This window comes from Rhea americana, unplaced genomic scaffold (assembly GCF_003343005.1).
Source record: "Rhea americana isolate MKP2758 unplaced genomic scaffold, rheAme1 scaffold_13, whole genome shotgun sequence".
In the NCBI taxonomy this organism is placed as follows: domain Eukaryota; kingdom Metazoa; phylum Chordata; class Aves; order Rheiformes; family Rheidae; genus Rhea; species Rhea americana.
This window is the reverse complement of record NW_028185372.1, coordinates 7,573,062-7,586,297: the sequence shown is the minus strand read 5'-3', so window position 1 is coordinate 7,586,297 and position 13,236 is coordinate 7,573,062. Positions and strand designations below refer to the sequence as shown.

Genomic DNA, 13,236 nt, shown 5'->3' with positions numbered 1-13,236 from the left:
TGTACTGTTCATCCAGTACTACTTTGGGGGGAAGACAGGAAAGGATGAAAAAAGTAAAACAACAAATTCAGGTTTCCTGAGCACTCTTGGAAATGCCTATTCTCCAGTTGATTCTGCTTTGACAGAAATAAAGTACAGACTTGGATGTAATTTTCAGGGGTCTTAATGGCTTCTTCTGGGCTTGACTTGCCATGTAGTGAGGATCAGCTTACAAGAGAAGGAATAGGGTATGTTAGTGTATATTCAGAGAACTGTCACTTGTACTCTGCACCTTAGGTCCCGATTTTTGTGTTAGTGTAACTAATTGGATGCAGAAAACCCCAAAGCTGTGTGAGATTGACTTTGTCTCATTTATTACCTTGAGTTGTAGTCCTTTTTCAAAATGTCCCATGTCCCGTTGGTGTCTCTTGTTCCCTTTACCTGCATGAAACCTACTTGCATGAAATCTTTACTTCTGTACTCTGAAAAGTCTGTGTGTAACAATTTTATCTGTAAACACTGACCACCTTATAGTTTATAGAACAGGGCTAGTAATTCAAGTGCAAGCCAATGTCATGGGAGGTGGTGACTGAGAGGAGTAGGGCACAGAAGGCAATCTGTCTTCAATAGCTAGTCAGTTGTGAGTGGCATTACCAAATTCTTGAATATAATCTTGGTTCAGTGTGTGGCAACTTTTCTTACTGATGAAAGGACTGTGAACTCTGTACTTAACTTCTGTATTTGGTGGGTGACATTACAGACTTTTTGAGGTAGAAGAAGTCAAACTTCTATAAAAAGGGTTTGGTAAGCATGTGCATTGCATGATCCTTCATTTGCTATGACCTGGAAAAATCTGAGTTTTGCATGTTTGGTAGCTTCCTCCATGCATGTTTAAAAGTGAATTTTGATTTAACAACATGTATCTCTTTTGTTTTCCTTCCCCCAACAGCTGGCTTACCCCTTGGTGTTCTAAACTTGGCCAAAATAAAACCGTATCAGAGAGGCTTTTTCTGTAATGATGACAGCATCAAGTATCCGTTCCATGACAGTACCATCACATCCACTGTCCTCTACACAGTGGGGTTCACCCTGCCCATTTTCTCTGTAAGTAGATAAAATATAGGCAGCTTTGGGGATGGGGGTAAAACCTATGCCTTCCAAGAGCTCAGCACTGTGACTGAGTTACAGCTAGCAGGAGAGGCTATAAAAACAAAATCCCATATTTGTGCAATCCTATGCATGTGAAAGGTGTGGTTTGCTAATTTGGAACTAATCTCTTAACTGCCATTATCTCTAATCTGTTTTTTTTCTTTCTTTTTTGAGGAGCAGAAAGAGGATTTTAAGTGTAATACTTAGACAAGATTTTTACATTTTGGGGGGAAAGTACTATTGGCTTCTGTAAATGTTATGGAATAAATAATCAGACTAACCATTCTGAACAAGAAATGACAAATCAAACACTTGATGTTAAAATTTAGATTTGTGTGTTCTACTAAAGTAAAATGTCCCTTCTGTGTRCTTTCTACAGAACTAATATAATTAATTTGGACTTGGGACTTTTTTGAGCCTTAAAAAAGGGGGAGGGGGGGAGAAAAAAGCATGGTGACCTCTTAAACCTTTCAGAATGGAGTAGAGGCTAAAAATTCAGTTCCTTCCCCAAAAGGGGCTCACTGTTTTCAGTATCACATGAATATTTATTTTTTTATTTATTTAACTCTACAGAAGATTTTTATCTATATTTTAAGCTTGATTCTATCCAAGTTTTCCATAAGGCTTGATCAGCTGGTTTGGAGAGATACAGGCTTTAACTATTCAGAATGGTCTTCAAGCTGAAATTACATCTCATCTTTCTGCAGTGATTGGCCAAACCATGCTAGAGATATGGTCATGCTGGTCTTCTGCGAGACTTGCAGACTAATTTACTCATGATAGAGTACTAAAGTGCTTAAAGGATGGAAGCAGCTATTTAAAACAACTTAAAAATATCTCTGGAACTTCTATGCATTGTTACTCTAACTTTCCCTTAAATACYTTTTTTTATTAAAGCTTGCATTAGTGTAAATATAGTGTAAATAGAGGGTAGACTCAACAAGTGTTATCATTAAGTATTTAACTTGTGGGGAAAATGGTTTAAAGTTTTCAGTTTGATACGTACTGACAGGTCTTCAGCAGGACTATGCGAACTTTCTGCGGAAGGGTTCTTGTGTATCTTAATTGTAGTTGCTAGTTCACCTGCACACCTAACACTTCTCCATGCTGTTTCAGACCTCTGACTGCAATTGAATGCTGCTTTAATCTGTTGAACTGCTTGATTTTATCTTCCAATTTCAGATTTCATATAGTTGTTTCTGTAATCTAATGTTGAATGTGCATTTTCTTCTGATCTAAAATTTGGGAGAAACATCTTTTTTTTTTTTTTACTGTAACTTATTTAAAAAAACAAAACTTAGGGAATTATGCAGACACCTATTTAACAGCTAAGGTATCTAAAATTTTAAATTAGGACAAGACTCGCCGGGGATTCCTGTCTGTTCTGTTAATATTTTGCTTTTAACAAATTTACTCTGCATCCTACAAAAGTATTGCCTGCCTATGTGCAGGGAGTCAGATTACATGGTTGTAACAATCACTTGTGGACTTCCATGTTGTAGAAGTTAACGTTTCTAAAGAGTTTGTAGTTATGTAACAGCAGTATGTGTTATTCAGATCAGTTTTCTTCAAGCTGAGTGTTTTAAAAACCTTATAAATGATGTGTGTTTTTTTTTTTCCCAGTGCCTAATGGGTAGGGGAAGGTAATTAATATACTAAGCCAGACAGTTTTCTTAGTTTCAGTTTTAGATTATTGGACTGTTAGTRCAACAGATCTGATACCTTATAGGTAGGTTTCAAATTTGTGGAGCTAATGATGTCTGTAACTAATAACTCCTTGTAAAACATCATTTTCTGRAAATAATGACTATTACTATTAGACATAAGTAAACTAAAGGTGATATGTCCTGTATAAAGGGGTGGGGAGAATCTAAAGAAGTTAGTATTAAAATTTTATGATCATTCCTTCTTACAGGTGGCTAAAGAACTGCCTACAGACATCTCTTGGGATTTAAGACAATTCCGTTTCCCTCCCCTTCCAAGTTTCAGCAATGAAATACAATGTCCTTTATGGCTATTGAAAGTTTAGGTTTTTAGATGGATTGTAAGATTATACATTGGACAAATTACTGATGTTTTTAATTTCTACTGAGTGTAACTTCAACCTTGCCTCTATTCACAGTGGAAGGAGAAATTTATCAGGCTGGGAATAGGAGAATCAGACTTTCAGATTTGTTCTTGCTTTGAACTAGCTCAGTGGAGGCTTGAGACTTCCAAGTCAGCCAAAGTCTTTTTAAGTAGTATGCTCCAGATTCAGGATCCTCAGCAAGGACACAGCTGGCTCATAAAAACGTATTGAACAGTATAACTGTGATCATTCTATATCTAGTCAAAATGTTATTGTGACCTAAGACACTTCTGAAAAGATGAGATGCCTTCATGAAGGAATTGGTGTTAACAGTAGCATCTAATACTAAGCAAATAAGAGCTGATAAACTGCTTTTTTTTTGTGCAAACTTTTTTCTCTTATAGTAAATGAACAGCCTCTTTGTTTATAACTAGGACTTACAGCTTGGCTCTTTCGCATCACAAAGTAGAAAACTTGTGGGAGGAAACTGAGGAAAGTAAAAGGTAACACGTAGTTGCAGTGTGTGGTGTGAGGTGTGTGTGTTTTGATTGTTTCTCTTAGGTTAATGAATAGTTTAGCAGTCATAGCCCTTCCCCTTAGGGACACCTGTACACTATTSAATGCTGACCCAGTTATTAAGGTCTTAGCCCCTAAAGCCTCATGAACTGAAGCAGAAATGCTCAGGATTTTGAGTATACCTCTTGCTAGGGCTTTACTGTCTTCACAGTGCAATAAGAAATTGCCTGAACATGTTACGGTATAGTAAGTCCTGTTCGGGTCAGTAGTTAGAGGTAGGCCTGTAGAGGGGTATATTTTCCACGTATACCCCCAGCCCTGAAACTCTAAAACTTCTGAAAACTACCTCACAAAACATGCAGTAATGAGGATGGCATAGATACTCTGTTGTTTAAAAAGTCTGGAAGAAACTTTCATGGAAGAAATTAAGCTGCCTGAACATTGTATCTTAAAATCTTCAGAAAATGTTTTGAAGATATCTGTAGAACATGCTAGAGAAACTTGTAATGCTCTTCAGAAGAGGAGATATAATAATGCTCCTTAAATTCATAGTTTGATTTGTAGCTATGCCGTATGAAACTTAAAGACTCAAGTCAAGAAAGAAACTGGGAAGAGCTGATGTTGATGATTATTTTCCAGGTGCCACTTCATAGTAGCCTACTACTCGAGCTTCAGAATTGTTTACTGTGTCTGGATGAGAAGCATGTAGTGTGTGTGTGTGTGTTGGGGGGGAATGTTTCTCTCTTTTTCTTTTTTTTTTTTTATTATTATTTCTAGGTTTGGAGGTTTAGGAGGCAAATAAATTCATTTCTCCAGAACACTCCAAGTCTTATTTAGGCTACTCTTCTGAGGTGCTCATGCCTGAGGTGATGGACAGATCACATAACTAAGATGGTCTTTCTGACACTCCTACCTTCCTCCCCTTCCCYGAGTGAGCCTCTTCAGAGGCATAAAGAAATGATATGCTTAACCCATTCCAAATAATGGGGTAATGTCCTTACAAATTGAAACTTGAGTATTAAAAGGAATCTCTAAAAAGCTGTACTTGATCTGGTATTTCTGATCTCTATCTCTGCATGGGGTTAACTCCTATATAGTATAAATAGGAGGGTATGTATAGCATAAATGAAGGATGAATGCTAGCGCTGTTCTCTTGCGGCAAGATCGAAGAGCCTTTCTGGCTGAATATGTCTTGTTCAGATGGCCTTTTCTAATGACTTCATCTCTGAATCAATTCTCCCTTCCTCCAGTCCTGTTGCTKCTTAAAACTGCTCTCTTCAGTGACAGCCTTGCAACTTCTCCTAGACCTAAGGTTAGGTGGGGAAGGAATCGGAGCTTGGCCTGGCTGCTCAGTTTGAGAGCTGAAGGGAAGCAACCTCTGGGTGAGTTCCTATATGCTGGACTGATTCATCAGAGGATTAAGGTTCAGTACTTCTAACTCGGACAAACTGCCTCAATCTGCTGCTGGGAAACATAGCAGTTGGCTACAACTTGCTACTAAACCAATTAGTGCAGATGTTGATGTTCCTGACTTTTAAACAGGGAAAATGTTTAGTCTTTGGAATAAGTTCATTTCTGAGTGCTGGTGCTTGTGACTTGGGAGTAAGTTGTATTAGGGAATGTGGAATTCCTCCACCTTGAAGACATAGGACATCAAAAAATACATTTAGGTGGTCATGTCATTTTTTTTTTTTTCCTAGTTTGATTTGGCAAAGGCTGATGTCTTCAGTAGCATGATGCGTTCCCTAAAGGGACCCACTAGCTTTGTTCTTTTGCCAAGAGGACCAAAGATTAATCTATTACGTGTTAGGCTTGACATTTACAGGAATGTCTCTTTTTACCACATGTCTAAATGTTGTCATTGTAACTCTTCCTAGGAGTAATAATAGCGATGGTAATACTCTGGAGACTATCTACTATTCTCTGACTTTGTTTAACTTTTTTTTATATATATATAAGCAGGATCTATTTTGCAAAACTAAATCTTTGATTAAAAGCAGCTATTGATTAAGGAAGCAAGCACCTATTGGGGTAATTAATACCTTTCCTGAGCAACAAACATAGCTGCTATTGAGGTAAGGACTGACAAAATAGGGGGCTGTAATGAAGCCTACCTAAGACTGTTACATTGGTTGATATGTATTTTGTTTGCAGTCATGCCATAACTTTACTAATAGTTCTGCAATTAATTTAAATTTAACCTTTTTGAGCAATGTTGATCCTTAACAGATTATGAAATTCATCTACTGGATATAAATTTGCCAGTTTGTACTAATACAGATGAGTATCATTTTTGAGAACCCAATCTTTTGTAATTATTCTAAGGAATAAACAGTTAATTTGTGTTTGCCCAAACTCTGTTTAAAGCCAGCATAATGTTTATGCTGCGTACAGAGTTAACTTAAGGGACTAATACACTTTGGTTAAACTGATGGGTAGTTCTTGGGTGAGAACAGTGCTGTAGGGGATAAAGTTCAGAAATGGCAGTAGCTACATCCAGCTTTCTGGTCCAGCTTCACTCCATTCTGTGGCAAGAATGTGTTGAAGATTTTGATTTGAAATCCTTAATCAGGGAAATACTATGCAGAGAGGTTGTTTTTACCCTTTTCTGTTAGGGACAGTTGAACTAAAAAATGCAGCAGTTTATCTTGGTAAACCACGGCGTGATGGTGTAAGCTTACTTCTTGCTAGATGCACTCCTGGTGTCTAAAGGTCTGTAAGATAAGGAAAGTAGCATTATTCTGAKACTGAGGAGAAGCTGAAGTCTGACTCTCTTCTGCAAAGAGCTGTACATTGCCATAACCAGCTCTTGCAGAATGTGAGCTCTTGTATAGAGCAATGCTCAACTCCTRTAAGTTCTAAACAGGGTGTTATAGACTTGTTTCCAGACAATTTCTGGTGATGTACAGATTAATACTATGCATGTTTCTACTGATGCAATTAGTAGAATGAACTCCTATAAAAAAGAGGCAGGGGAAGTAATGTGAATTTGTGCTTTTGATTTCTGATGAAAGGAGATTTAAAATCTTAAAATACAAATATTGCTTGTGCCTTTTTTTTTTTCCCCCTTGCATAAAATTCAAGGCTTTCTCTCTCCCAAGTCTAAATGAAAATGGTGGTGATTTTTTTTGAAGAGCTAGGAGAAAGGATAAGAAAGTCTTTTAATATACACCTCTAAATTCTGGAGGAAAAATATTACTACCTACTGTTTGAGCATAGGTTTCATACAAAATAGCTTTATACATCTATCTGCTGTTTCCTGGTATCTGTCATTTCTCCCCTCTACCCAATCTGTCTAACACACTTCTCTTCTAGAATGAAGGTCTGTGTCAGTGGCTGATCAGAAGTGGTGGAAAATGAGACCAGGAGGAAGATGGAGTTTCCAGACTAAACGAACATAAAAAATCGTTATTTAGATCTGTAGTTTCAAATGATTACCTCCCTAAAATCTTAGGGAAATAAATCATGGAATTAGTGGGAGAATCTTGTATAAATGAAATATAAGAATTAAATCCTTCCCAGATCTTGCAGGAGGAGAAGGCAACAAAGTTCCACAGGATTTGCACTGTTCAGTGTAGTCAAAAACGCTGTGGTTGAGTGTGTACCATGAGATAACAAAGTTGCTTATTCACACCAGTGAAGATAAAAGGGTGGCTACTAAGATTGCAGGAAACCTGGTGTGACTGAGACTGGACAATAACATGGCGAGTGAAATTCAATGTAGATATGTCAGGTGATGTCTTTTGTTGGGAATGTAGGATGTGTTACTCAAAGGTTGTACATAAAATACTCTTTCTCATAACCTGAATAGTCATGATCAGCTTTTAGTTCTGTGCTGAAATCAGTGTCATGCCCAGTAACAATGAATMCACCAAGTCAAGGTCAGGAACTGGGAAAGAAATAGAGCTGTGCTGTACATGGTGTTTGCAGAAAAATTAAAATATAATCAGTCAGAAACTGCAGCACCTTGTGAGAAAGTCCAATGCATTAGACTGGATGAGTTAGGCTATTGGAAAGTTATGCTATGCAACTTCTTAGTTTTAGCCTCATCAGTGGATGAATGTACATGCATTTCTTTCTACCTTTTGTATTCTGACTGGAAGGCTGTTTCAGATGCCTGTATATCTCATTAGAAATAGCTTCAATTGACACTTGTATCTGTGGCTATTTAATGCTTGTTCTTAGATGAGTATTACTCTTTCTAGTATCTACTGCCTGTGTAGCTGGTTGATTTACAGTTTATTATTCTGTCCTGCTAAACTGCAAAACTATTTTTTTTCCTAGTTCTCGTGATAGAAGAAGAATGTACCTTAGTCTTTCTGTCTGTCATTTGACAGATGAGTTCAAGCAGAATGTATTTGCAGATTCTGGTAGAATGCCATTTCACAGGAAATTCTTGTCAGTGCTGTGTATTCTTAAGATGGCTACAGATACTAATGCTTCTGAAAAAGGCTTGTCTAATGGATGCATTATATTACTGTACAACAACCTATTTGTGGGTGGGTTTTTGTTCTTTTTCCCTCTCCTGATCTATTTTTGAACTGACAAGCTCCTAGCTCCTCTGAGGAGTTTAACTTCCAAGTGCATGACTCTGAACTTAACAATGCACAAATCTCCATCTGTTCTCTTGCCTCAGCCTTTAGGGTTGTTCTGCAGGAAGAACTGGATGACCTTGTTCTTGCATAGTGTCGAGGAATTGCCTGCCTTGTCAGCAGTATCTCTTCCAGTTATGCCAGAATCACTAATGAACATGCACTGAATAAAGCTAGTTTGATCCTAGGGATTATCCTACTGGTAACTTTTTTTTTTTTCTCACCCCTATAATTCCTCTTTCAACAAAATGTTAYCGTCCCTTTAGGAACTTCTTCACCATGTTACAGTTCACTTAGGGTTACAAGTGAACCTTGCTTGGGATTCACGTTAGGGATGCTTTTTGATATTATCATACAGGAAAATACAGAGTCTTTAATGACCCTCTGCCTTTTTCATTCTTTCACTGCACTTCAATTGTGTTGTGATTTGTGTGTGTATTTTTTTTTAACATTTGTGTATACAAATCTGCTTCTCCTTTTTGATGTTTCAGATTTTGCCCTCTGAACCTGTAGTTTGTTTAGGGGAGAAAGGCTATTCATAGRAAACAACCTTCCTTTTAATTTATAAGGGGGCATTTATATGTGTGTGACTGATCATGCAAGGTGAATGTAGGGTTTTTCTTTACGCCACTGATCAGCTGTTGCATATCCGTGTTACTTTGGCTTTATGTGGCTAWGTCTTCTGACTAGGAAGTATAAAATCTCTGTGCCACTGTTAAGACTTGTTTTCCAACTGCATTTGGGGAGTTCAAGAGTTTAACATTAATGATGATTGTACCATTATGAAGACAAATATGATTTGAGATTTTCAGTGATACACAGCCCTATCCTATAGGAGGCATCATAGGAAATCTGCTGTAGTGCTGTACTCTGAAATTTTCATCTCTCAAAGTAAAAATAAGTAGTGTACTGAGTACAAAGTTAGGGTTGATGCTGTGATTGGAGGCCTTGCACCTCTCATCACTTGTCTCAGTACTTCTACTTGCATTTTTCCTACTTAAGAAACTTTGTTACCTACTTATTACCTTCACTAATGAAAAAGCCAAACTGTTTGCATATTCTCCCTGACTGCTATCTTGCAGGGAGATAAGTGGATGTTTGCACTGCAGAAAATATTTAAGGTATCTATTTGAAATACTTGAATTTGAACTTCAGAATTAAGGGTTTTCTTACATATGCTAAAACAACTTGCTGACTCATTTAAAACTATCGTAAGTTTTCATTTATGCCTGTATTTGCCAGAAACTGTATGAATTGCTGCCTCTCTGTGCAACTTTTAAGGATTTTTGAGGGGAGAGAAAGTTGAGTTAATCTGTTTGCATTTAAAATTGGTAAATTAGACCTGCTGTATGGTATGTATTCTAAGGTACAGTAGGCATTTGCATCCAGGATTTTTCATTAAAAAGACATCAAAAGCCCATACTGAGATGATGGCCTTTCTGACTGTCAACTTCTTTGGATTGAGCAGATGGTAAATAAGAAATGATGTGTTTCAGAAGTTTCAGAACTTCTGTTTCAATGATTCATAGAGCAGGTATTCTTTCAGTATGGAAGTGGCCTAAGCAGCAATAAGACAAGAAATAACTAGTGGAATTGGTGGAATTCCTTTTTATAGCCTGGAAATAGGCTGTAATCTGCATCATTCCTGGAAGTAGTAGCTAGCTGTGTAAGGTTTTTAGCTCAGACAATACAAAGATWTTGTCCTCTGATTTAAAAGGGCTGTGAGGATATTAAGAAGAGAGAACAACAGCTTTCAAATCCTAAAAATATTGAAAATGAATACTGAAATACTGAAGAAGTAGGGGGGGGAAAGTAAAGCAGGTAGAAAAGTTAAAGGTRTACTGGACAGTGAGCCTGTAAACAATTGTTTTTCTCTTTTCCTCTTTTTAGAAGTTAGTGCAGAGTGGTATTGGTTTCAAAGTAAATGAGATGGAAAAATGAGAGATGAGATGGATTATGAAACAATGCATTTTAATAGCTTATTTCAGCTCATTCTTACTTACTTAAAAAGCCAAACAAAAACAGACCTTGAGCTGTTTGCTTAGCTTCTGATTGCATGATCTTGATCTATGAAGGCACTGCAAGTAATTCCAAACTGTTTTCCAGCATAATAATCTGAATATTGCTGAAGAATGAGCATGCATTTCAAGTAACTTATTGCAGATCTGCTTAGAGCACAGCTTGTCATCCACTGCATCAGGGACTTCTGTTCTCTGGATCCATATGCCATCATTAGGCATTTCTGATTTAGTAGCCWGTGATAACATAAAGTTCAGCACTTGGGGAAACTTGCTGGCTGACCCCTTCTCCCTCTCTCCACCCCTGCCCCCCTCCAAAAAAAAAAAAAGGCTGAAACAATCGGGTACGTGTGGGAGGAGATGATGAATAAGCTGTAATATCACTATTCATAGAACTGATCTTTACAGAGGATGATGCAGAACCAGTAACATGACCTCAGGAATGGTAGGGCCTGGTGGGGACAGCAAGTACTACTGCCTGTATGCTGAAGTTAAGTTACTTTTTAAACAAGCAATTGCTTCAGCTTGCTGATTAAACTACCTACTCTAAAGTAAATAATTTGGAGAAGTACTCTTATTTTGCATACACCTCATTCTCTAATTTTTCAGACTTAAAGGTATATCCTTGTCAGATAAATAGTTTTAAATCTTGGTGTCAGTATGTGTACAGAACAAAATGAAGGTTTCACTTCCCTAAGTATTTTTCACTATAGAGTAAGGCTACAGTTCAGCAGAAGTTATGCTGACAAAAATCACTCCCTCTCATCTTGTCTGATCACTACTGCTTTTTAAAAAATTATTTATTTGCACTGCTACTTAACTAATCCAGCTAAAAACTAAAGAGGTGACCATATAGATACACTGCCAATAACACCAGTACAGGGAGAGGGCAGAAGTTAGGGCTGGACTGTAGAATTTTTCAAAACCCTGCTGCTCTTCCTGTTAGAAAGGAAAAGTTTTTTATTTTAACTTCCCTTCCTGCCCCCTGTGTGCACCCTTTTCCTTCCCTTCCACTGCTAAGAAAGAAGAAASTGTTTTGGGTTCCAGATTTGTAATAGCAATGGTTAAGTTTTGCAGTATTCAGTGGATTACGCAGGGCTCTGAGCTGGCTGGTCTCTGAATGCTTCAGTCCTTTGGAGAGGTTCTGAATTGGCCCTTTGACATGGAACTGGAAATACCGCCACTGCATCATGCCAAATTCTTATGCTGTTTTTAGAGGGGAGGTTTTGCAATGCTATTGATTTATGACCATAACGGCACAGAACATACTTGATCCTTTTTGCAAGGTGCTTAGCTGGTCTACTTGGGCCCTTAACCACTTGGTTGTGGATCAGTGCTGTTTCACGTGTGTAAGAGACCACTTCAGTGAAATCTTTACCACATGAGCTATTAGTTTGTCATTTGTTCTTCCTTGCCTAAGACTGAAGCTTTGGTTAAGCAATCACTTTTGTATGATATAAAGAACAAAACTTAGGGCAAATCTTTGGAATAATGGTATCTCTCATTCATTCCTGGTCCAGGAGGCAGGCTTAGTTCAGAAGACAGTCTGTGGAGGTCAGAAAGGGAAAGAGGTTTGCAAAGGCCTAAAGCTTGTTGTGTATTTTGCTGTTTTAGATATATTTTAATCCTAACTGACCCTCACAGTTATCCTGCTGCTTGCTTATTCTGTTTTTCCTTGTCTTGCTCTCTCCCCCCCCCCCCGCCCCGCCCCGCACCTACTTTGGCTTGCAGATACCTATTTGGGGCTGATTGGGATGTATATGGAAAGGAAATGTGGGCTGTGCCCTGACACTGAAGTCCTGAGGAAAAAATGGTGACTACAACTGCATCCTGCTCTGGGGGGAAAGGAAAAAGGGGGGCAGTTAGATCCTTCTGATCCCATTCTAGTAGACTAGGAGTGTCTTCCTTTTTGCTCCTGTTGGAAGGGACTGAATTGAGTCCAGTTTATGACTTTTGTTGTCCAACTCTAAATAGATATGCATTTTTATATGTGGTATTGTTGAGTTTTGAGCTCARAATCAATTGCTCTTAATCACCTGAACATCAGAAGGCAGCATATCCTGAAGCTTAAGAAGATATTCATTCTTTTTTGTTAAACATTCTTGGTAGTCTCTTCTTTCTTTTCTATACAGTTGTTACAGTCATCCATGTACACAAATAGTTCGTGTAGACTCTGCTTGTGTTTCAGAGGTGGAGGATATAGAGTTTAAATGTAATTCTAGCTGTTGGTAGGAATTTGTATCTTATTTTTAATTCTTTTTTAACTTTTCTGTTCAGCTTACTTCCTTGAGTTAGTGTTGCAAGTCTGAGGTGGAATAGCGCAAACATTGTGCACCTTAACCTTATGTGTTCTGTAAAGCTTAAAATGAGCCAAAGGCTTCCTCTTTTGGTGGAGGAAAAGGGGGGGGGGGGGGGGAATCTGTGCCCTGAGGATGTAGGGCATGTGCAGTGACCACATTGTTCCAGGGAACTGCCCAGCATGCGTGGAAGTACGGGAATTGTGTGTGTGTGTGTGTGTGTGTTAAGCTGGAATGGTGGTGGCGGGGAAGGAGGTTCTTTCTGTGTATCTTTCTGAACCATCTCTGCACTTGCACTTCCTAAAGAACACCGCTTTTCTGCTTTGACAAAATGCAGTTTGTTCCCTACTGATTCCTAAAGCTGGCCAGAGAGGGTGTAAAGGGGCAGCTACTGCTCACTGGAACTTAAAGGAGTAATGGGCAATAATGGCAGTAGCAGCAGACGGAGCAACTCTATAGTTGTCACTAAAACAGTTCACCTACTAATGGTTTCAGGGTGCTTTCATATTTGATGTGCCACAGGTGTAGAGGTGAAGGTGAAAGATTCTGTCCTGCTCTCCTTCCCTATGCAAGTATAGTGATTCAGTATTCTCTTTCAGAGAGCTGCAAAGACAAAA

At 38.3% G+C, this 13,236-nt stretch overlaps 1 protein-coding gene across 1 annotated transcript in view; it reads left to right on the top strand.

Annotated features, from left to right (window-relative positions):
- Positions 1–13,236, top strand: part of PLPP1 (phospholipid phosphatase 1) — a 70,252-nt gene that overhangs the window by 16,385 nt on the left and 40,631 nt on the right. The gene's annotated exons all lie outside the window — the stretch shown is intronic.